The sequence below is a fragment of the Hypanus sabinus genome, chromosome 27 (assembly GCF_030144855.1).
Source record: "Hypanus sabinus isolate sHypSab1 chromosome 27, sHypSab1.hap1, whole genome shotgun sequence".
NCBI classification, from domain to species: domain Eukaryota; kingdom Metazoa; phylum Chordata; class Chondrichthyes; order Myliobatiformes; family Dasyatidae; genus Hypanus; species Hypanus sabinus.
This window is the reverse complement of record NC_082732.1, coordinates 38,981,403-39,005,623: the sequence shown is the minus strand read 5'-3', so window position 1 is coordinate 39,005,623 and position 24,221 is coordinate 38,981,403. Positions and strand designations below refer to the sequence as shown.

The 24,221-nt window shown below is 44.2% G+C and overlaps 1 protein-coding gene across 5 annotated transcripts in view; it reads left to right on the top strand.

Annotated features, from left to right (window-relative positions):
* pik3cd (phosphatidylinositol-4,5-bisphosphate 3-kinase, catalytic subunit delta) overlaps nt 1–24,221 on the top strand; it is a 248,283-nt gene that overhangs the window by 117,348 nt on the left and 106,714 nt on the right. For 3 of the 5 annotated variants that reach the window (XM_059952278.1, XM_059952276.1, XM_059952277.1), the window contains one exon: nt 12,879–13,004. The gene's annotated coding sequence lies outside the window, so the exon portion shown is untranslated. Of the gene's footprint in view, nt 1–12,878; nt 13,005–17,237; nt 20,473–23,433; nt 23,563–24,221 lie in introns of those variants that run through there. The other 2 variants (XM_059952279.1, XM_059952280.1) reach the window with 2 other exon arrangements.

Below are 24,221 nucleotides of genomic sequence, written 5' to 3'. Positions count from 1 at the left end.
TACATCTCAGCTCTTAAACTCGATCCCATGATTGATGAAGGCCAATGTACTATATGCCTTCTTAACCACAGAGTCAACCTGTGTAGCAGCTTTGAGTGACCTATGGACTCGGACCCCAAGATCCCTGGTTCTGAAGGAATTAATTGTACAGTAGAGGTGGGGTGTTCTAGTTCTGAAGGAATTGTACAGTAGAGGTGGGGTGTTCTAGTTCTGAAGGAATTGTACAGTAGAGGTGGGGTGTTCTAGTTCTGAAGGAATTGTACAGTAGAGGTGGGGTGTTCTGGTTCTGAAGGAATTGTACAGTAGAGGTGGGGTGTTCTAGTTCTGAAGGAATTGTACAGTAGAGATGGGGTGTTCTAATTCTGAAGGAATTGTACAGTAGAGGTGGGGTGTTCTGGTTCTGAAGGAATTGTACAGTAGAGGTGGGGTGTTCTAGTGTTCCAGTGGGGACCAAAGGTGTGTGAGCTGCCCCCAGAATAGACACAACAAGGCCCTTCACCAGAGGTACTACTCCTCCCTGGACACCCCATTTGCTCCATGTACAGGAAGATCAATGCCCACTGCAGGTTTCTCCCAAGTCACACACCATCCTGGCCTGAAAATATTTTGCATTTCTTTCATTGTCCCATTCAGTAGCATGGTCGTGTAGCCATTTGCACAATCGCTTTACAACGCCAGTGATCACTGATCGGGGTTCGATTCCTGCTGCTGTCTGTAAGGATTATATATGTTCACCCCGTGGTGCTCCAGCTTCCTTCGACATTGTCAAGGTTACAGGTTAGATTTCATGACAAACATAGAATATCTGCAGATGCTGGAAATCCAAAACAATGGACACAAAATGCTAGAGGAACTCAACAGGTCAGTCAGCATCAATGGAAATGAACGAACAGTCAATGTTTCAGGCTAAGACCCTTCTTCAGGACTGAGAAGGAAGGGGGAAGATACCGGAATACAAAGGTGGGGAAAGGGAAAAGGGGCTAGCTGGAAGGTGATAGGTGAAGCCTGGTGGGTAGGAAAGGTCAAGGGCTGGAGAAGAAAGATTCTGATAGGAGAGGAGAATGGACCATAGGAGAAAGGGAAGGAGGAGGGGACCCAGGGGTAAGTAATAGGCAGGTGAGAAGAAGTGAAAGGTCAGAGTGAGGAATAGAGGAAGGGGGTTTGTTTACTGGAAGGAGAAATCGATATTCATGCCACCAGGTTGGAAGGTACCCAGATGGAAAATAGATTTAGTGAGTTGTGGGCGTGCTATGTTGGTGCTGGAAGTGTGGTGACTACGTTGGGCTGCCCCCAGCACACCACAAGCAAAGGCACAAAAGAACGCATTTCACTGTGTGTTTTGATGTACAGGTGACAAAGCCGATATTTCCTGATGTGTAGCAGTTGCATAGAGTTGTTCTTTTTCTCTGAAAATTAATTAAATTCACTTTTTGGCAGTCGCTGCTTCCTTTCTGTTTCTTGGCTCTGACTAACTTTCAAATGTGGTAAAGTATTTCTCAACTTCCTCGTAAGCTGAGGAAAGAATGTGACAGAGTAGGGTGGTGCATTTTTATGTACTTTTGTGTGAAATGGGCTTCTGTTGGAAGTTAGTTTGATTGAGACACTACTGGGGTACCGTGTCAGTCCATTCTGGGAGCACCAGATACAGAGCATGACCCTGACAGACATGCGGGTGAAGTGTAGCCTCACCTAGAAAACCAAGCATCTGATTGTATCAGGCACTATAGCTGCTATGAGATAGTTAATCACATGTTATTGCTTTAGGACAAGTCAGAGATAACAGCTAAAGATAAATTCTCAATAGTTTTTGCTTTCAATGAGTTAGATATGCATCAATAAACCAACATGTTTACCAATTGTCCAAGAGACCTTGTTTACACTCTCCAATTGTTTTATCGTCTTTGCGGCTCAATAGATTGAGAAGTCCAATCTCCCCCGCAGAGACTTGGCCATTAAAATATAGGTCGACGCTCTGGCAGAATGCTAAAGTGTCGGAGGTGCAGGATTTCAGGTGAGTGGTTAAACCGAGGCATCACCACACTTGCGCAAACAGTCCCATAGCAAAATAGGGTACATGTCACCAGTCACCAGTCCAGTACTCCATCAGAATTACTGAGATAGAGTTAATGAGCTTTTGTTCCTGCTTAAGACTATAAGACATAGGAGCAGAATTAGGCCATTTGGCCCATTGAGTCTGCTCCACCATTCCATCACAGCTGATTTATTATCCCTCTCAACCCATTTTCCTGCCTTCTCCCCGTAGCCCCTGATAGTCTTACTTATCAAGAACCTATCAAATGCTGCTTGAAATATACACAGTGACTTGGCCTCCATAGCTGTCTGTGGCCTGAATTCCAAAGATTCACCACCCTCTGGCTAAAGAAATTCCACCTCATCTCTGTTCTAAAGGCATGCCCTTCTATTCTGCTGCTGTGCCCCACTATAGGAAATATTCTCTCCATATCCAACCTATCTAGGCCTTTCAATGTTGGATAGGTTTCAATGAAATCAACCCTCATAGGATCTCGTTGTAGTTTGCAGGTGCTGGTCACACACTCTGGCTGATTCTGTTTTGAACATTAGAAGAGTAGCTATTTTAAAGAAGAGAACTTGCATGCATTGTTTTTGGGAGAGACTCGAATTGTGTGAAACGTGGCACTGAACTGATCACCGAACACAAACTTTGGCAGGGATTCTCAACTTTTTCTTATGCCATGGCCCCACTACCATGGACACCAGGTTGGGAGACCCTGATCTATGGGCTCGCTTTCAAGGACTCTACAACTCACGTCCTCAGTAGTATTTATTTATTTATTTGTTTGTTTGTTTGTTTATCTTTGCATTTGCGCAGTTTGCCTTCTGTATCGGTTGCTTGCCAGTCTTTGTGTGTAGTATTTCCATTGATCCTATTATATTTCTTTGTTCTACTGTAAACACCTACAAGAAAATGAACCTCAGGGTAGTGTATGGAGACAGATGTGTACTTTGATAATAAATTTACATTGAACTTTGAATAGTACAAGCTATTACTTTGAAGTTGATGTCACTGTTACAGAGATGGCCTCTCTGCTTGCAAGGGTATTTAAGCTGATTTCTGCAGTTGTGGTTACCGAGTATCTTAGACGTGGGATGAAATTCTATTACTTTGGGTGTGTTTTCATTTTCTTATGGACAGCGGTTGCATTTAGAATATCGTAAACATGAAGAAGTCTGCAGATGCTGGAAATCCAAAGCAACACCCACAAAGTGCTGCGGGAACTCCGCAGGTCAGGCAGCGTCTGAGGAAGTGAATAAACTGTCGACATTCTGGGCCAAGGCCCTTCTTCAGTACTGGAATGTCTGCTTGCTTGGTTGTTGGGCTATAAGCAAATGTAGCATTGCCACATAGAAAACCTACAGCACAATACAGGCCTTTCGGCCCACAAAGTTGTGCTAAACATGTCCCTACCTTAGAAATTACTAGGATTACCCATAGCCCTCTGTTTTCTAAGCTCCGTGTACCTATCTAAAAGTCTCATAAAAGACCCTATCATATTCTCCTCTACCACCTTTGCCAGGAGCTCATTCCACGCACTCACCACTCTCTGAGTAAAAAACTTTCCATGCACTCACCACCCTCTGAGTAAAAAACTTACCCCTGACATCTCCTCTGTACCTACTCCCCAGCATCTTAAACCTGTGTCCTCTTGTGGCAACCATTTCAGCACTGGGAAAAAGCCTCTGACTATCGACACGATCAACGCCTCTCATCATCTTATACACCTCTATCAGGTCACCCCTCATCTTCTGTCACTCCAAGGAGAAAAGGCCGAGTTCACTCAACCTATCCTCATAAGACATGCTCCCCAATCCAGGCAACATCCTTGTAAATCTCCTCTGCACCCTATCTATGGCTTCCACATCCTTCCGGTAGTGAGGTGACCAGAACTGAGCACAGTACTCCAAGTGGGGTCTGACCAGGGTCCTATATAGCTGCAACATTACCTCTCAGCTCCTAAATTCAATTCCACGATTGATGAAGGCCAATACACCATACGCCTTCTTAAGCACAGAGTCCACCTGTGCAGCTGCTTTGAGCATCCTATGGACTCAGACCCCAGATCCCTCTGATCCTCCACACTGCCAAGAGTCTTACCATTAATACTGTATTCTGCCATAATATTTGATCTACCAAAATGAACCATTTCACATTTATCTGGGTTGAACTCCATCTGCCACCTCTCAGCCCAGTTTTGCATCCTATCAATGACCTGTTGTAACCTCTAACAGCCCTCCATATTATCCACAACACCTTCAACCTTAGTACCATCAGCAAATTTACTAACCCATCCCTCCACTTCCTCATCTAGGTCATTTATAAAAATCACAGAGTAAGGGTCCCAGAACAGATCCCTGAGGCACTCCACTGGTGACTGACCTCCATGCAGAATATGACCCGTCTACAACCACTCTTTGCCTTCTGTGGGCAAGCCAGTTCTGGATCCACAAAGTTATGTCCCCTTGGATCCCATGCCTCCTTACTTTCTCAAAAGCCTTGCATGGGTGCCTTATCAGATGCCTTGCTGAAATCCATATACACTACATCTCCTGCTCTTCCTTCACAAATATGTTTAGTCACATCTTCAAAAAATTCAGTCAGGCTCCTAAGGCACGACCTTCCCATGACAAACCCATGCTGACTATTCCTAATCATATTATACCTCTCCAAATATTCATAAATCCTGCCTCTCAGGATTTTCTCCATCATCTTACCAACTACTGAGGTAAGACTCACTGGTCTATCTCTACTCCCTTTCTTGAATAAAGGAACAACATTCACAACCCTCCAATCCTCCGGAACCTCTCCCGTCCCCATTGATGATGCAAAGATCATTGTCAGAGGCTCAACAATCTCCTCCCTCACCTCCCACAGTAGCCTGGGGTACATCTCATCCGGGCCCGGCAACTTATTCAACCTGCATCACGTGACAACACATCTCATAGATATGATCTGTTTCTGTAGTTTAGCTCAGAATACACACTCAGTGTCCTTTTAGTTAGGTACATCAGTACACCTCGTTAATGCAAATATCTTATCAGCCAGTCATGCGGCAGCAACTCAGTGCATAAAGTCATGGTCAACAGGTTCAGTTGTTGTTTAGGCCAAATGTCAGGATAGGGAAGAAATGTGATCTAAATGACTTTGACCATGGAATGATTGTTGGTGCCAGATGGGGCGATTTGAGTATTTCAGAAACTACTGATCCCCTGGGATTTTCATACACAACCGTCTCTAGAATTTATAGAGAATGGTGCAAGAAAATAAAACAGCCAGTTCTGTGGGCAAAAATGCCTTGTTAATGGGAGCTGTGAGAGGAGAATGGCCAGTCTGGTTCAAGCTGACAGGAAGGCGACAGTAACTCAAATAACCACATGTTACAACAGTGGTGAGCAGAAGAGCATCTCTGAATTCTCAACACACCAAACCTTGAAGTGGATGGGCTACAGCAGCAGAAGTCCTTGAACATACATTCAGTGACCATTTTATTAGGTGCAGAAGGTACCTAGTTAAGTGGACTCTGAGGGTACGTTCAAATCTTGAGTTCTTCAGCCTGGTGGCATGTGAGAATCTAGATAGTTCAGGGAGAAGGCGGATGTGTAGGGTGATGAGCAAGAGATGTGAGGGAGGCATTTTAATTATGTTTTTTTTCGGAATCTACTCATCCCTGATTGTCCTGATGGCAAGTCATCATCCTGAAGCATTGTGGCCCATTTGCAGTTGGGTAGGAAGTCACTAGCAGTAGTCTACCATCACTGCAGGACTTGTAGGTGTCCAGGATAAAGAAATGTACAAGAATAATCATTGCAGACTCTACCAACCCTGCAAACTGCCTTTTTCAAGAACTCCCTTCTGTAGGGCTATTAAAACAAAAACTTCACATCATCTTAAAAACTTCTCCCCCTGGGCAGTTAATCTAATCAACCATTCTAGTTAACTCTATCTCCCTCTATCTATTAAGCCGTCCCTGCACTGCACTGCAAACACTTTAAACCATTTTTATAATGTTGCTTACATTGCAAATACAGGCTGGTATTCATTTTATTCATGTCTATATTTTAACCCCTAAAATATTCTTATTTCTTTAGAATTGCTGAAGGTTTTTTTTGTTGCATGCTATGCCAACACACCACAAGAAATTCCTAGTACCTGTTAAGATATATGGTGAATGAAGTTCCAGGAATTAGATCTAGCAAAGTGACGTATTGCTGAGTCATCTTCAGGTTGTCACTTGCCATGAAGAAATGTTTTATACTTGTTGAAAGTACAAAACGTTTGTGATCTGTCTTCAAATGTAATCGAAACAGACCATCTTGACTTTCGGAAGGGTATTGCATAGATAGTTGATGGGAAGAAAGTTCCTGGGCAATGGGAAAAGAGGAGAATATGGGATAGATACAGTTTTCTGTCAAGAACTGACTCAGTGGGCCCAAAGGCCTCCTTGCCATTACAATACCAAAAGTGCATCCTAAAGTAGAGTTGATTTCGTATAAAATATTCTCCAAAAGAATTTACAAAGTAAATTGGAAAATTTGTTGACTGGGATGTTGACTAGATCTGCCTATACTGAATTTTGTATCCTTCAGCCTTTTCGTTACGCACTGGCACAGTTGACCGAGCTGCTGCCTTGCAGTACCAGAGACCCAGCTTCAATCCTGATCCCTAATGCTGTCTGTGTGGAGTTTGCATGTTCTCTCTGTGACGGTGCGGGTTTCCTCTGAGCGCGAGGGTTTCCTCCCCCATCCTAAAGGCTAATTGTCTACTGTAGATTGCCCCTTGTGCGCAAGTAAGTGGTTGAATCTCAGGGTTGTTCAAGATGGTTTAATGTCATTTCCAGTGCACAAACTTAAGGAGAATGAAAGAGTTGTTACTCCAGATCTGATGCAGCACAAAAAAACACAATAAGATAAAGGACACAATCATAACAAACACAATAAATATAGATAGTAAGATAGTTTATGTACATACTGTTGTGTTTTGTAACTCCAAAATTGTAAGAAAAAGCCAGGAGAACGGGGCATAGTTTTGCCTTTACTTCAAGCAAGGAGCATGCCTATGACATGGTGGCATGTTGGCTTAAGCCATGCACATAATTTCACATATAACCCGTAATCAATTATTTAACTGTACAATATATTCACAATATTACTCATATTACTGAAATATTAAATACACAACACATATATTGATTGTATGTCTATAAAAGTGATGCTAGGCACAGCAGTGTCTGTACTTATATTGACTCTGATAAAGAAGTGGTGTTTGGGGGTGTGGAGGGGTGGGTTAGTGGGTGGAGGTGCAGATCAGCCTGACTGCTTGGGGAAGGTAACTGTTTTTGAGTCTGATGGTCCTGGTGTGGATGCTACATAGCCCCTCCCTAATGGAGGAGTACCTGAGCAGGGTGGGTGGGATTCTGCATGATATTGCTAGCCCTTTTCCAGCACCTTTCTGTAAGGGGTCAGGGAGAGGGGAATCATGGTTGGAAAAGGGAGCAAGGTAAAGGAAAAGGAGCAGAAAGCACCAGCGAGATGTTCTCTAATGAGCAATAAACCAATTATTTTGAATCAAGTGACCTTGCCTGGTGTTTCAAGGTCAGGGGTGTCTGCATCCACACCACACCCCCCCCCCCACCCCCAACGCTCCTTCCCTGCTACCTGGCCCACACCCCTCCCACGGCGCTCCACACTCACCATTCCCAACATCCTTTGCTACCGCCAGATTTACAAACTTGCTCTCCATCCCACATTGGCAAATACAGTACTGTGCAAAACCCTTAGACACCCTAGCTATATATCTCAAGCAGTAGTAATTCAAGGCAACTGGACTTGCTGTGTTGTCTAGAAGATGTTTCACCACTCATCTAAGAGTCTTCTTCAGTTCTGATCCATGGTGGGTAGTTTTCTGGTTGTGGTGAACTATGTGCCTGTCTGGACACGCCCCCTGCTGAGTGCTCCTGTGGCTCCTCCCACAGGCCCCTGTATAAAGGCGATCTGAGGCCTGAGTCTCCAGGACATGGTATGATGGACACTCACTCCTGGTTCCTTCTTCCAGTCAATAAAAGCCGATATCTCGCCTTACGTCTCAGTGTGAGTTATTGATGGTGCATCACTGGTTTATAAACTCTGTGAGTTGTTTGAAGGTACAGCAATCAGAGGAGGGTTGTTAAGCGTTGTCTTTGTATGAATGGAAGTGTGAACTGTTGTGGAGATGTTAGGTCTGCATTGTAAGTAGCTGTAAGTAGTTGGTGTCGTAGCCCACCCCCTCTATGCACATTTTCAACAGGAAGGACAGGCAATTAAAGAAGCCAAACTGGAAAACCCATCCCTGGGCAAAGGTGGATTCAACCATCCATCCCTTTCGCTGTAGAAAGATGTGAGTATAGTTGTGCATAGTCCAGTCCTGTTCAGCCTCCTCAGGAAGTTGAGGTGGTAGTGAGTTTTCTTGATTGTGTAGGAGTGTTCTGGGACCATGAGAGGTTATGTGAGAAGTATTGATGGGAATGTGGGGAGAATAAAAATGGAGTTAATGTACAATTAGTGTAAATGGGTGGATGATATTTGGCTGTCTTTGTGTGTCTCTCTCTGTTTGTCTTTATGACTAGAGCATGTTGGTAATGACTAAATGCCTCATAAAGTACTCACCACCAGACTAATCACTGAGATATCTTCATGTTGACAATCATTGGGTGTGAGTTATTGTGAGAAGCTTTAGCGGGAAGTTTAGAAATCATTTTCACTCTAAGGGTATTGGAATTCTGGAGTCCCAGTTTGCAGAAGGAGGTTGAGGCACAGACCCGGACTGCATTCAAGGTACCTGATGTGCCTTGAGAGTTATGGAAGAAGAGATCAAAATTCAAATGAGAACCCCAAGGGTGTGTCAATTGCTAACACAAGTGACGCATTTCATTGTGTTTTGATATACATGTGATTTTTTAAAAAGAGTCTGAAATGTATATAGTGCTGGAACTACAGAGAAAATGCAGTGCAAGTAGGCAAGTGAGGTGCAAGGGGCTCGACGAGATCGATTGAGAGATCAAGAGTTCATTTTTTAATCATTGAGCAGCAGTTATAAATCAGCAGATCAGGCAGCATCTGTGGGATTAGAAAAACAACAAGAAATAATGTTTCAGCTCTGATGTTTTCCATCTTATTGTTAGTCCCAGCAGTCCCTTGAGCCTGTCTTTCTTTTGTCATTGTAGAGTCACAGAATACTACATCTAAGAAACAGGTCCTTCAGCCCATCTAGCCCATGCCAAACCACCTTCTTAGTCCCATCAACCTACACCCGGGCAATAGCCCTCCATAACCCTCCCATCCATGTACCCATCCAAATTTCTCTTAAATCTAGAGCTGGGACCTCGTTTCACACTCACACCACTCTCAGTAAAGACGTTCCCCTTGAACTGCTGTGTGACTTTGAAGTTCGAAGATAATTTATTACCAGTGTACATATATATGACACCGTATACCACCCTCAGATTCATTTTCTTGCAAGCATTCACAGTAGAAAAAAAAGAAACAACAGGATCATTGGAAAACTACACACAAAGACTGATGACCAATGTGCAAAAGAAGACAAACTGTGCAAATTAAAAAATAATGAGTAAATAAATAATTGAGATGTAGAGTCCTTGAAAGTGAGTCCGTAGGTTGTGTTCAGCGATCAGTGTAGTGTTGTGGCGAGTGAAGCTGTTCTCGCTGGTTCAAGAACCTGATACTGCTTACTGTCTGTTATGCTGCTGGTGTTCAGAGTAGCATTGAAGATCCTCCATCTCTGGTGGTGTTCAAGGGTTCCTTCATCATGTCAGTAGCTTCCTCTCAGTTTCCACTACCGTCAGTCATGCAAGTCCTGGGTGGAGACTCAGGAATACCATCACACTTAGACGTAGAAGGATTCTTCAATGCCTTTTCCATAACAATTTTGTTTGACCAGGCAGGGTTTTAGCCCTGAGCTGAACCCCTGACCCTGGAGGACCAGTTAGTCTGTCCTCTACCCTTTGACCTGTATGGCATGGGTGACCCTACCAAGCATAAAGCCCTGACTCCAGCCAACATAACTCTCTGGGTCATTGAGGCACACAGGCCTCCAAACCACGACAAGGTGGTAGTCCTCTTGGAGGAGGAGCCTGATAGTTGAGGGGTATTGACTGTTCCTGAATCTGGAGGTGTGGGGCCTAAGGATCCTGTGTCTCCTTCCCGATGGCAGCAGCGAGAAGAGAGTATGGCCTGGATGGTGGGGATCCTTGATGATGGGAAGTGAGATTAGGCTAACTTGCCCTTTAATGGTTAAGTGGGCAGGATAAGTTGTCTCACAGGTCTGTGAGGGAAGTTAACTTTCACCCAGGTGTTGTTGTGGTTTTAACAAGATTTTTTTTTCACCTTGAAGCTGCCATTGTAAATTTGCTGTCTATTAAACAAAGAAGTTCCTGATTCTCACCTGAGGGGATCCCCCACGGCCAGTTTTCTGCACTTATTTCAGTCAGGAAGTTAATGTGAATAATTCCATCTGTTACTCACTTATCAGCCATGCTGTTAACGCTGTGATGTCCTTTCTGTTTATATGTTTGTGAGCTTGAGGATCTTCAATGTTTAAGGCAAGAAGAAACGACTTGTCTTTCTATATCGCCAACTTTATCCCAATCAGAACATTCCAGTAAGACATTGTATAGCCAATTAAGACCATAACACCATGAGGCATAGGAGACGAATTAAACCATTTGGCCATCAAATATACACTACCATTAGATCATAGCTGATTTAATTTCCCTTTCAACTCCATTCTACTGCATTCTCCCATAATTTATAACACCTCTGCTAATAAAGTATCTATCAGTCTGCACTTTAAATGTACCCAAAGACTTGGCCTCCACAGTCATCTGTGGTAATGAATTCCACAGATTCATCACACTCTGGCTAAAGAAATTCCTCTTCATCTCTGTTCTAAAAGGACATCCTCATATCCGGATGCTGTGTCCTCTGGTCCTAGGCTCTCACACTATTGGAAATATCCTCTCTACCTCCACTCTATCTAGGCCTTTCAATATTCAATGGGTTTTAATGAGATCCCTCCTCCTCCTTCTGAACTCCAGCGAGTACGGGCCCAGAGCTATCAAACACTCCTCATGTATTAACCCTTTCATTCCCGGGATCGTCCTCTGAAGCTTCGCTTAAGTACTTTAGAAGAACAGTCATTGTCCGATACAGGAAACATGCAGGCAACTTATGCGCAGCAAGATCTCGCATCTGAATTGCGACAATGCCAGATAAAATTGTTTTCAGATATGCAGTCACTTGAGTTGTTTTCTCTAGAGTAGCAGAAGCTGAGAGGACATCTGAATCAAGTTTATAAAAGTACAAGATGGGGAAGGAAGCCACCATCTTTTTCTCAGGGTTGAAATGTTAAATACTGTGACCATTCCTCAGAAGTGGTAAGGAAGGGGAACGATGACAAATAAGAAAGTGGAGGGGGAGGGGAAAGAGGACAAGCTAGAAGAGGATAGGTGAAGCCCGTTTTTTTTCCTCTTTTTCTTTTTTCTCTTTTTCCACCCATCACTTCCCAGCATATCATTGCATCTCCCCCCACCCCTCACATGGCTTCCCCTTCCCTTCCAGTCCTAATGAAGGGTCTCAGCCCAAAACATCAGCCGTTCGTTCATTTCTATAGACGCCGTCTGACCTGCAGAGTTCCTCCAGCATTTTGCGTGTGTTGACCTGGATCTGCATCATCTGCGGAGTCTCTTGTGTTATACAACGCTGAGGCTTTATGAGCCATTGGTCAGACTGCACGTGGAGTACTCCGAGCAATTTAGGGCTCCTGATCTAAGAAGTGGGGTGCTGGCATTGGAGAGGGTCCAGAGGAATGAAAGGGGAAACATATAAGGAGTGTTTAATGCTCTGAGCTTGTAGACACTGGAGCTTAGAAGAATGAGGGAAATTTTCATTGAAACTTACTGAATATTGAAAGTCCTTGATAGAATGGATTGGAGAGGATATTTCCTAAACTGGGGGAAGCTCAGAATAGTGGGCACTGCCTCAGAACAGAAGGATATCCATTTAGAAAAGAGATAAGAAAGAATTTATTTAGCCAGAGGGTGGTGAATCTGTAGAATTCATTGGCATGGACAGCTGTGGAAGCCAGGTCATTAGATGTATTTAAAGCGGAAGTGGATAGCTTCTTGATTACCAAGTACATCAAAGATTACGAAGAGAAGGCAGGAGGATGGGGTTGAGAGGGATAATAAATGAGCAATGATCAAATTGCAAAGCAGATTTAATGGGCCAAACGGCCTAATTCTGCTCCTATGGGTCTTATAGATTGTTTCAGACTGCCTTGATCTTCACTGTGCCAACTGTTTAAAAGAACATTGCAAAACATCTCCAGTGCAATTTATTCTGCTCTAACACAAATAAATCCAAAATAAATTGCAATTTAAATATTTGCAAACTCAATTCTTTCTCTCTCAAGTCTTATGTATTGGAATTTAAAGTATTCCAAAAGCTCTTCAGCTTTACCATTAAATTCTCTGAATTCCATGATTGCACCCGTGCTTTTTGTTTTGTGAGAGAAAAATACTCCATTGTTGTGCCGAGGCACCGTCACACTTAGTGAGGAGATAGTGGTCACAAAGCATCATCCTACACATGATAAATTATCAATCTTTGTCTGTTGTTCCAGAAGGTCCCTCCAGCAGATGTAGGCTTGAGCTGACAAGCCTCCCTTAGAAGTGAGGATCCTTGAGAATTTTTTATGCTTATGAAACATTTATTGTCTTCATATTTATTGGGGAATAAAAACTTCCAAGCTAATCCACTCAATCTCTCTCTACTTGCTTCTCTGATAGATGCTGATGATCTGGCAGCAGAACTGTAGATCTCTCTTTGCCATCTGATGGTCAACAATTCCACTGCATGTTCCTGGAACAAATTAAAGGACTTTCTCCAAGGATCCTTGTTCACTGCAAACCACGGTGAGAGTTTTGCTACACAACTTGCATTTACTGCTGATGTCGGTTTTGGGTCAGAGAACTTTGTAGTGCCACCCTACAGTTAATGTTTCTGTAAACCACAGGTTTTCAGCTGCATTCTCTTTGTCACGGACTGTGGAACTCTCAGTTTCGGTTGAGGCCTCTGTTGGTCAGGGTCGACCATGAATGTTATGTCCTGGCTGTCTAGATGTACGAGCCTGGGCAGTACAACATGAAGAGCAAGCTGTTGCACGTGTAGCAAGCACCCCCTCTCCACGTGTCTGATGAACCTAAAAGAACAGCAGAGACTGATGCAGTTTGGCACCAATAGCGTCGCAGGGGTTGCCAGTCAGCGTCGAACTCAGCAGGACTGCCTGAGAGTCTCCAGCTCTGGGTTTACTCCCAAAGCCTTCCTCATGAGCGGGCGTAGCCGCAAGGCAGTGGAGATTTGAAATCCTCCTAGATGAGCTGCCAGCTATGGCTGACGATCCCCATCTGCTGAAAGCGACTAGTTTTAAGGTGCTGGTAACCTGACTTTGCCACTTCTGCTGTTAGTAGAAGCAGTCCTGCCGGACTCGGTAGCTAAGCCACACGTGAAGGCCAGGAGCAGGTCTTGGTTGCCAGAGGCCATTTAAGTTTCACGCCATTGGGAGCATTTAATAGATAGTGGGAGCTGGTCCCCACTACCACCGTTGGCTGTAACAGCCTTACTGGTAGCATCCCAGTAAATTTACATTGTTCATCCAAACCTTGGGTGGCTTACCTGATGAAGGTTTAAGCTGATGGTGAATTTAGTGCTGTCTTCTGTGGCACTTTTATAAACTGGAGAGCTTGGAAAGCGACATGAATCAAAGTTTAGCCAATTGACCTTTGTCTGTATTCTGAGTCCAATAGGCAGCTAACTTATCCTGAAAGTTAGCACCACAAAATCGTTGGTTCCAGTATAAGATCATGTAGTGATTCTAAAGTTGCAATTCATAGCTTGTCTTCACTGCTTGAAACAATGTAATGATGCGGGCACTGCCTGTAAGGAGTTGGGACATCCACCCGTGACCGCATGGGTTTCCTCCGGGTGCTCCGATTTCCTCCCACAGTCCAAAGACGTGCATGTTAGTTGGTTAATTGGCCGTTGTAAATTGTCCTGTGGTTAGGCTAAAGTTAAGTCAGGGGTTGCTGGGCAGTGTGGCTTGGAGGGCCAGAAGGGTCTATTCCACACTATATACCAATAATAAGTAACAGATAGATAGATAAATCCCAAATTTTAATGCAGGTTCTAATTTTTCAGTAAAATATTAAGATCGTCAAAGAAAAAGATATAATCAAATGTGAAGACGAGATATTCTGTAGCTGCTGGAAACGCAGAGCGGCTCAGTGTGACGTTTCCTCTGAGTGCTCTGGTTTCTTTTCACAGTGCACAGATGCGCCAGTTAGAAGGTACAGGTCGGATAGCGTTGCCGGGCAACGTGGCTCATTGGGCCAGAAGGGCTATTCTGTGCTCTGTCTCCAAATTAAATAAATAGAATGCTGAAGGAACTCGGCAGGCCAGGCAGCTTCTTTGGAGGGTTAGAAACATCAATTCGGGCCAGGATCCTTAATCAGGAATGTGATTCTGAAACGGGAAAGCAAACTGCCTTAACCTGTTTAGCTTGTTCGTGTATTATTTTGCATTAAAGCTTTATGAGCTTCTTTTTAAATCTCTTCACTCTAACCTCCTCCAGCCCTTGGGTGATTTGAAACATCCTGTACCACATGAGAAGTGGTTAAGAATAGCATGGGAGTTCATTTAAAGTGTAGAGTGAAACACAGGCACTCAGTCCTGAGTGATAAATAAGGTAACGGATAGATCATATGCAAGCATTCATTTCATTCATGATGTCGTCATAAATGCTTCGGGAGACAGAAATATTGCCCCCAGATAGTGCTGTTAAGAGCTGAATTATAGTTATGTGACCTTCTCGAATCAAAACATCATCCATACCACATCAATGCAAAATTGGTTGGAAAATGTTAACATGTCAAAAAAGCAGATCCTTTGAACTCTCTCACCCACACAGCCTCAGTGTGAAAGAAATGCAGCGTTGTGTAGTGGGGCCGGGCTCTCTCAGGACATCGACTTGGCCCAGTTAATTCCCCAATCCTGGCGTCGGATCGGTACGCAAAGGAGGAATCCTGCAGGCCTGTTGGGAACAGAGAAGGGGACAAATGGGGTACAAAGCAGCACATGCCAGAAATAAGCAGCAGGCCAGGCAGCAGCTGTGGAAAGAGCAAATTTCACATTTTGTGTTGATGATCTGATGAAAGGTCATCCATCCCTGCCATGGACTGTATCTGGATTACAGAAGATGTGCTTCTTCTCTTGAGGCAAACTAGGGTGGATAAGTCCCCAGGGCCTGACAAAGTGCAGCATTAAACCTTGTGGAAGGCTGGTGCAGAAATTGCAGGGACCTTGGCAGGAATATTTAAAACATCCTTAGGCGCAAGGCTGGTGCTAGAAATTCTGTTGTTCATGAAAGGCTCCAAGACAGGGGTTCTCAAACTTGTTTATGCCATGGACCAATACCATTAAAGCAAGGGGTCCATGGATCCCAGGTTGGGAACCCCTGCTCTAAGATTTAGCCAAGAAATTACAGATCAGTGAGCCTGACATCAGTCATGGGTAAATTATTGGAAGGTATTCTAAGGAACGGGATGTATAAGTATTTGGATAGACAGGACCTGATTAGGGATAGTCAAACAACACACACAAAATGCTGGTGGAACACAGTAGGCCAGGCAGCATATAGAAGGAAAAGCACTGTCGACGTTTCGGGCCAAGACCCTTCGTCAGGATAGTCAACATGACTTTGTGTGTGATAATCAATTTGAACAAATCTTACAGAGTTTTTTGAGGAGCTTCTGAGAAAGGTTGATGAAGGAAAGTTGGTAGACATTATCCACATGGACTTTAGCAAGGCCTTTGACAAAGTCCTGCGTAGGAGGCTAGTGCAGAAGGTTTTACTTGGCATTATAAATGAAGTAGTAAATTGGATTCAGCATTAAGTTAACAGAAGACAGAGAGTGGTAGTTAATGGCTGTCTCTCTGATGAGAGGATGTTTATTAGTGGGGTGCTGCAGGGTTTATTTTTGTTTATTATCCAAATTAACCATTTAAATGATATTGTGGTAAACTGGATCAGCAGATTTGAAGATAACACCAAGATTGGGACATAGTGGACAGCGACGAAGACTATCAAAACTTGCAAAGTGATCTGGACCACCTGGAATAATGGGCTGAAAAATGGTAGATGGAATTTAATATAGACACGTTTGAGGTGTTATATTTTAACAGGAAAAACCAGGGTAGGATTTACACATTGAATGGTAGGGCACTGAGGTGGGTGGCAGAGCAGAAGGATCTGGGAATACAGATCCATGATTCCTTGAAAATGGAGTCACAGTTGAGGCATAAAGAGAGCTTTTGGCACATTGGCCTTCATAAATCAGAGCACTGCGCATGAGGTTACTCCCATTATGGAGGAGCAACACTTCATATTCCATCGACGTAGCCCCCAACCTGATGGCATGAACATTGATTTCTCCTTCCAGTAATTTTCCCTCCCCCTTCCCTCTTCTTCTATTCCCCCACTCTGCTATCTTACTTCTCCTCACCTGCCTATCACCTCCCCCGGGTCCCCTCTTCCTTCCCTTACTCCTATGGTTCACTCTCCTCTCCTATCAGATTCCTTCTTCTCCAACCCTTGACCTTTCCCACCCACCTGGCTTCACCCATCATCTTATAACTAATCCTCTTTCCAACCACCCCCCCAAACTTTTTATTATAGTCAAACAGGAGAAAATCTGCAGATGCTGGAAATCAAAGTAATACACACAAAATGCTGGAGGAACTCAGCAGGCCAGGAAAGGAGTATGGAACAGAGTAAACAGTCAATGTTTTGGGCCGAGGCCCTTCATCAAGACTGGAATAAAGAGATTAGAAGTCAGAGTAAGAAGGTGGGAGGGTGGGGGGAGGGGAGGGATGAGGTAAGGAGCTGGGAAGTCAATTGGTGAAAGAGATAAAGGGCTGAAGATGGGGGAATCTGATAGAAGAGGCCATGGGAGAAAGGGAAAGAGGAGCACCAGAGAGAGGTGATGGGCAGGTAAGGAGATAAGGTGAGAGAGGGAAATGGTGAAGGAGAAGGGGAGGGGGAGGGCATTTACCAGAAGTTCAAGAAATCGATGTTCATGACGTCAGGTTGGAGGCTGCCCAGACGGAACATAAGGGTGTTGCTCCGCCACTGGCCTCCTTTGCTGCCGTGATGAGGCCACACTCAGGTTGGAGGAGCAACACCAATGACATCTTTTCAGATTCTGATCATGACTGCACGTCCTCAGTTATAAATGCCTAATAGCATAACCATTACTCGATATTATTATCCCTCTCTGCGCCTTGTGGCACATCGGGCAGCAACCTTGCCATTTCTGTAGCATCTTGTTTTGTTTTACGAGGCCGAGTTGCTAGCTCGACACTCAACCCAGCATGGATGGAAAGCGTGCAAGGGAGCTGGATTCAAATCCGGGGCCACTCGCCTTAAAGCCCAGTACTGATGCCACTTCGCCACTGGCCAGCTATTACACTATGTGGGTCCAGATAATTTAGACTACAGTGTAGACTAGGAGCAGAATTAGGTCATATGGTCCATCATGTCTGTTCTGCCGTTCAATTATGTTTTTTATTTCAATTGTATTAGAACAGCACAGTACAGATCTTTCAACCCGCAATGTTGTGCCAACCCTTTAACCTACTCTAGGATCAAGCCAGCCCTTCTCTCCATTTTTCTATCATCCATGTATCTATCTAAGAGTCTCTTAAATGTCCCTAATGTCATCCACGCAACTACCACTTTCTGTAAAAAAAAAGACCTCTAACTTTCCTCCTATCCCTCCAAACACCTTAAAGTTAATCCCCCTGTCGTATTAGCCATTTCTGCCCTGGGGAAAAGTCTCTAGCTGTCCACTCTCTCCATGCCTCTTATCATCTTGTACACCTTGATCAAGCCACCTCTCATCCCCCTGCACACTAAGGAGAAAAGCTTTAGTTTGCTCAACCTGTGCTTTTTGTATCTGTCAATCTTTTGTGAGGCATGTCCTTGATCACCCCAATCCCTGTGAGTTTCCCACATTTGTGCTCTCTCACCATTTACATTTGGTTGTTGAGGATCTCTGTTCCTCGAGCAGTGTGTGCAGAGATGGAAGGTGTACGTAATGAAACAATCTATATGGATGGATAGCAGACAAAATAATGCTCTTCGCTGTACCTCCAGATACAATAACATTAAACCAATTTTATTTGTTTTATTTAACTGATTCTCAGGTAGGGAGATTTTCTGTTGATAATCAGCCCAGACACCACGTTTGCCTCCTGTCTGCCCACTAAAACGTTCAGTACAAGGGCCAGTAGGGATGGGCAAGGAAGGATGTGCTGGCATTGGAGAGAGTCCAGGGGAAATTCATGAGAATGATGACAGAAATGAAAGGGTTAATGTATTAAAAGAGTTTGATGGCATTGGGCCTATACTTGCTGCAGTTTTGAAGAATGCGGAAGGATATTGCTGTGTATTTAGTATTTAAGTAATATTTGAGTAATATTGTAAATACATTGTTGATTAAGCGCTCTTGCTTCTTTAAATAATTCATTACAGGTTGCATGTATAAATACGTGAATTGCATATGTCGTCACGTTACCACGTGATACATGTGCGCCTCGTTGAAAGTTACCTGGAAGTTAGACCAGCATTTTGGATGCCCGTGTCTTCCTATGAGTCAGTTTAATGTTTTGAAGTTACAAAACATAACAGCCTGTAGAGTATTGAAAGACCAAATAGAGTGGTGGGTGAGGGGCTGGAGATACGTCTCTACCAAAGGACTGTATACGGCACTCCTTTCCTCCGTTGGTCTGCAGGTCACCCCTGGACAAGGTGTAACACCTGCTTAGCATTCCCCTCCCCACCAGATCAGTGTCACATGAAGCCAAGGGTCCATATCACAAGTCCTGGCTATGCGACCACTGATGCCAGGCAGACAGTCTCTGAAGAGTATTGATAATGGCTGGGGTCACCCGTCTGGTAAAGACACTGCCCAGAAGCAGGCAATGGCAAACCACTCCTGTAGAAGAATTTGCCAAGAACAATAATGATCATGGAAAGACCATGATTGCCCAATTCATATGACACAGCACATAATGAATGAATGGAGTGGAATTGCAGATTAATTTTAACGTGGGACAGTCTATGATCAGTTGGCACAGCCTCAGAATAGAAGGATATCCCTTTAGAACAAAGATGAGGAGACAGTTCTTTCACCAGAAAGTGGTGAATCTGAGGAATTTATTGCCACAGACGGCTGTGGAGGCCAAGTCATTGGGTATATTTAAAGCGAAGATTGATAGGTTCTTGATTAGCAAGGGCGTCAAAAATTACGAAAAGAAGGCAGGAGAATAGGGGTTGAGAGGGAAAATAAATCAGCCATGATGGAATGGTGGAGCAGACTCGATGAACAGAGTAGCTGATATCTGCTCTTATATTTCATGATCTAATAAATGCACATCCTATGAATGAATTTAAAAATAGAATCTGCCTCCACATTACAAGCATTGTACGCTCGGTTGGTTTCATGTAGTGTGCTCTAAGCTGCAAGGAGGGCTCTAGATCTGCTATGTAGGAAGTCGTAATCTGTCTGAATTGGAAAAAACAGCATTTAATTCAGCACATCTATAAACACAGACTCACTGGGGCATCCAGATGTATTCTTTTATGGTGTACTGGAATCTGTAAGATTGTTTGCTTGATAACTATGATTTTCAGAAGTATTACTATTAAGTAAGGAAGTAAGCTGAACTTTCAGTGGCTCATTCTAGGGTGGAGTTTGTGTTGTGTGATTAACACAGTCCAACCTCCAGATCGTGACTGGATAGATCCGCAGTAGCACTGTAGCTGTGTGTGGGTTTTATTTTCCCCCCTCCGGTTTTTTTCTCTCTCTCTCTCTCTCTCTCTCTCTGTTCAAGTTGTGCCTTGCGAAGGAAGTTGCCTTGTCTGGGAGGATTCTGTTGCACTTGAGAGTCAGCGAGGGAAAGGTTGTGAAGAAGTAACGAGGTTTATGAAGGAGTTCTGGTGCGGCGTCTGACCGGGGATGTTTGCTTGAAGCTGTGACTGATGTCAGCTGGCGCTCTGTCATCAGCGAGCCGGTGTAGATGCTTGACTTCCCACTTGAACTGTTGCTGGTATCGCCGCAACCTCCAGCCGGGTTTACAACTGCAGACAGGAACCTTGTGCGATGCAGCTTTTAACATCTCCCTGAACTGCAACAGACCAATGTTCCCTCAAGGAAGGCAGCTCCCAGCTAGCTGTTCTCATCACTACAGTACGTTCACACCAGAATTGTCAGTGCTACTGCATGGGTCCACTGGTCATTTACACCCATTGTAACGCAAACCAAGGCAAGTTATTTAATGTGCTAGCTTACTTTGTATTTTATTAATTATTTTACATTTTTCCAGCTCATTGATTGTGTAACTTGATTAAGGCTATACAGCGTAGAGGCAGAATTAGGCCATTTGGCCCATCAAGTCTCCTCTGCCATCGATCGTGGCTGATTAATTATCCCCCTCAATCCCATTCTCCTGCCTTCTCCCCATAACCTTTGATGCCTTTTACTAATCGAGAAGCTATCAACCTTAAATACACGTAATAACTTGGCCCCCACAGCCGTCTGTGGCAATGAATTCCACAGATTCACCATCCTCTGCCTAAAGGAATTTCTCCTCATCTCTGTTATAAAGTAACATCCTTGTGTTCTGAGGCTGTGTCCTCTGGTCCTAGACTCCCCCACCATAGGAAACATCCTCTCCACATCCACTCTATCTGTGCCCTCTGATCCTAGACTCCCCCACCATAGGAAACATCCTCTCCACATCCACTCTATCCGTGTCCTCTTGTCCTAGACTCCCCACTATAGGAAACATCCTCTCCACATCCACTCTATCTGTGTCCTCGGGTCCTAGACTCCCCCACTATAGGAAACATCCTCTCCACATCCACTCTATCTGTGTCCTCTGGTCCTAGACTCCTCCACTATCGGAAACATCCTCTCCACATCCACTCTATCTGGGCCCTTCAATATTCGATAACTTTCAATGAGATTCCGCCCCCCCCCCCCCATTCTTCTAAACTTCAGCAAGTACAGGCCCAGAGGCACCAAATGCACCTCGTGCGTTAACCCTTTCGTTCCCAGGATCATTCTCGTGAACCTCCTCTGGACCTTCTCCAATTCCAGCACATCTTTCCTTAGATAAGTAGACCAAAACTGCTCACAATACTCCGCGTGGGCTGACAAAGCTGACAAATCCTTACAAAGCCCCAGTAAAAGTTAATAAAGCCTGTAGTAATATACTACATAATTAAATCCTGGAGATAATTGACAGTTGCTCAGCATTAGTATCTAACTGGAACTCTTCAGTGAGAAAGGAAACCCTCACTTCGGCCACTGTTACAGAACCAGTGGGAAATGAGTGATGTAATCAAAAGGCTACCTTTTTAAAAATCTTTTCTTTCAACAAGGAGTTCTGTAAGGGGAATTACCTGTGAAGATGAGACAGAATGTGAGGGTGGAAGCAGACTCTGGGATTGATGGAAGATGAAAAATAACAAGGGAGGGTTCTTCAACAGCGCTGTTCGTCGTAGTGTAACACAGCTGGCCTCTAGTATTATCCTGAGTCCTTTTCTTAACCCTGTAACAGCTTCATAGAGTTGTAGTAAACACTATAGGGAGAAGGAAGACTCTGATCTCAAACCTCCGCGGCCTTGCTGCTATACCCACTCTTGGGGAAGGCTTTGGGAGTAAACCCCAAGGAAAAGTCCAGGGCTGGAATCCCCAAGGCAGTCCCACATTGGGTTCAATGTTGACTGGCATCTCCTTAGATGCCACTGGTGCCAAACTGTATCGGTCCCTGCCACTCCTTTGGATTCATCAGCTGTGTGGAGAGGGGGGGCCTGCTACATGATAACAGCTTGCTCTCCATGGCACGAAATGTCGGCTGTTCTTTTCCCTCCATAGACGCTGCCTGACCTGCTGAGTTCCTCCAGCATGTTGTGTGTGTTACTCTGACCATAGACGCTGCCTGACCTGCTGAGTTCCTCCAGCATTTTGTGTGTGTTGCACCTTACCAAATACTGTACCTTAACCTGGTGTTTCTCCAAGTGAAATTCAATGCTTTTGGAGACTCTACAGGTTTGGAATGACAGTAAACAATGGTTGGGTCGATAATAAAGGAGGCAAATGCAGATGTTAGCTTTTATTTAGTGAGGATTATAATACAAAAGCAAGAATGGACTGCTGAAGGTTTATAAGGCGTTGGTCAGAGTGTATTTGGAAAATTGTGAGCTATTTTGGCCACTCTATCGCAGGAAGGAGGTGCTGACACTAGTGTGGGTCCAGAGGAGATTCACAGGAATGAAAGGCTGAACATATGAGGAGCGTTTGAGGTGTCTGGGCCTGTACTCAAAGGAATTCAGAGGGACGGGTAGAAGCGGGGGTGGGGGGGGGGTGGATCTTAGTGAAACTACTATATTCTGAAAGGCCTGGATAGAGTGGGCATGGAGAGAATGTTTCCGCCAGTAAAGAGTCTAGGGTTCAAGAGCACAGCCTCAGAATAAAGAGACATCAGAATCAGTTTTCATATCACCGGCATATGTCATGAAATATGTTGTCTTTGTGACTGCAGTAGAATGCAATACATAATGACATAAAAAATGTGAATTGTTGTATATATATAATAGTTAAATTAGTGCAAAAATAGAAATAAAAAAGTAGTGAAATGGTGTTCATAGATTCAATTACCATTCAGAAATTGGATGGCAGAGGATAAGAAGCTGTTCCTGAATCGCTGAGTGTGTGTCTTCAGGCTTTTGCACCTCCTTCCTGGTGGTAGCAATGAGAACAAGACATGATCTGGGTGATGGGGGTCCTTAATAATGGACGCCACCTTTTTGAGGCATCACTCCTTGAAGGTGCCCTGGATACTAGAGGCCAGTACCCATTACAATCCTATGCAGTAGCCTCTCCCCTCACCTCCCCCATGCCAGATGGTGATGCAGCCAGTTAGAATGTTCCTCACAGTACGTCTATAGAAATTTGCGGGTGTCTTGGATATCGCTTTAAAATTGACTTGAAAAGGAATTTCTTCAGCCAGAGGGTGGCAAATCTGTGGAAGTCATTGTCATGGAGGGCTGTGGAGATTGTCACTGGGTGTATTTAAGGCAGAGATAGATTGGCTCCTGAATAAGGGGGTTAAGGTTTATGGGGAGAATGGGGTAGAAAAAAATCAGCTATGATGGTATGGCAGAACAGACTTGATGGGCTGACTGGCCTAACTGCTCTTATGTCTTATGGTCTAGGAAGACTTGTATCATGTATCAGGTTGGAAGAAAGGCTGCCTGACAGAACAAGATAGATGGTTCTGTGCATCCTCGAACGAACCTGCGGTTGAATGCGGTCTTATGTTTGGGGCTAAGCTTATGCCGAAGTCCGGGTAAGAAGATTGGTTGGTGTGTTTGCTTCTGGAATGAAGGCTGCATTATTTCACAGTACCCTGGGTGGGTTTGACAGTCATTGCTCGAAGCTCCGAAACATTGTGAGGTTTTAGAGAACGAATTAGATTTGTCAGAATAAAACTATGCACTGGTGTTCTGGTACTGTAGCTCTGGTTAATTCTGTGTTGGAACCCTTGTTTTATAGGTTGGTAACACTAATCTGGGTCGGTTTCTAGAAGGCTTGGTGCAGAAACCTTGCACTGATCTTTTGGAAGAATGCAGAGGCAAAGCTTCAGTCAAACCCAGGTCCTAGGTCTGTTCTCCCTGGTCAGTGTGAAAGCTCCAGGGGCAGTTATCCAGAACCAAGTAAAGGACCTCTTCCCCAGGGTCCTGGCCAATATGAGTCTCTGAAAGTATTGTCGAGCCGATATTGCTTAGCTGTTTGTGGGATAGTCTTGTGCATTGTTCAGACCGTTCTTTGAGTATTATGAGCTGTTTTGAGTCCCTTACTTAAGAAGGGATGTGCTGGCATTGGAGAGGGTCCAGAGGAGGTTCAGAGGAATGAAAGGGTTAACGTATAAGGAGTATTTGATGGTAGTTGAGGGCCCGTAGTTGATGGAGTTTAGAAGAATGAGGGGGGATCTCATTGAAACTCATC